The sequence below is a fragment of the Homarus americanus genome, unplaced genomic scaffold, assembly GCF_018991925.1.
Source record: "Homarus americanus isolate GMGI-L3 unplaced genomic scaffold, GMGI_Hamer_2.0 scaffold43704, whole genome shotgun sequence".
Taxonomy (NCBI): Eukaryota; Metazoa; Arthropoda; class Malacostraca; order Decapoda; family Nephropidae; genus Homarus; species Homarus americanus.
The window spans coordinates 178622-180084 of NW_024721497.1; positions in this window are offsets into that span (position 1 = coordinate 178622).

Here is a 1463-nt window from a genome sequence, read left to right on the forward strand (position 1 = left end):
GCTAGTGTGTATGTCACCAGCACACCCTGTCACCAGCACACCCTGTCACCAGCACAGCCCTATCACCAACCAGCCTCTACCCTACACATAAGGTATAGCTTGTCTCAGGGTTTTTTCTTGCTTCTACCTCTACCTCTACCTCTACCTTCTACCTCTTCAACCATCGTCAGTAGACCTTTGTCCTCAACCTCTGCCACGTGGGTCTGGAGGTATATAACTTAGTGTAGTTTTGATTAAGAAAAGGTTAAACTGGAAGCCTTGGAACTCGAACCTGGTACCAATGGACTGACAATCGAGTGAGATTATTACCCCTCCAGTGTACACCTGTTAGTTATTACCATTACTGATGTACTGTACAAAATTGTTGGGAAATACCATTGTTTCTCTCTTACCTCCTCCTCCTCTTCCTTCTTCCTCCTCCTCCTCCTCCTCCTCCTCCTCCTCCTCTTCCTCTTCCTCTTCTTCGTCTTACTTATTAAATTTTCAGAAGAAAGAAGAATGATACTATGATGTGTGTGTGTGTGTGTGTGTGTGTAATAATAATAATAATAATAATAATAATAATAATAATAATAATAATAATAATAATAATAAACGGTTTATTAATAGAGTTGTAGCCGGTGGCTGAAAATATACAGACTTACATTTGATTTAGACATAATGATATACGTTGAATACATTTACAGGGCTGTACAGTACATAAATCAGGAGTTGTTTATTATATTAACAATAGATGGGATGGTGCTGTTCTTATATCTATCTGTGCGGGCTCTTATGGGCTGAATTTTGTTGTAGTGGCGGACTGCGCAAGGTGGGCGGGAGACTGCCGGTGGCAGGAGGTGGCGATGACGAGGGTGGTGCATTAGTTCACTGCCAAACCTTGCCAGTGCTTGGTGGTGGAGGAGGTCACTGAGGGATGGTATTTCCAGGGTGGAGAGAGCGTTGATGTAGCCGGAGTATTCTGCGCTGAGCATGATTCAGCAGGCCCTTTTCTGTACCTTCTCTAACCGACGTTGTTGGGTGGAGTTGAGAGAAGACGACCAGGCTGGTGACGCATACTTTAGTTTGGGAAGAATAAAGGCGTTGTAGATAGTCCTCAGCTCTGGCGTGGGTGTCCCAAGTGACAGAAGTCGTCGTAGCATGTAGAGTCGGTTTGTGTGTGTGTGTGTGTATGTGTGTGTGTGTGTGTGTGTGTGTGTGTGTGTTATCATATTCATTCAAGATTTCTGTTATGTTCTTCTTTCTTGTTCGTCTTTTTCACACGTAATTCTGGCTACCATAATCTGATGATTCTGAGACACGAATGAAAGTGAATAACACGGAGTTAATTGTATAGGAGCGAGTCTGGTTAAGTAACAGCGACGAGTAATGTATCTGGTTAAGTAGCTCCGGAGGCCACTGTGGCTGGGTTAAGTAGCACCGACGAGTAATGTGTCTGGGTTAAGTAACTCCGGAGGCCACTG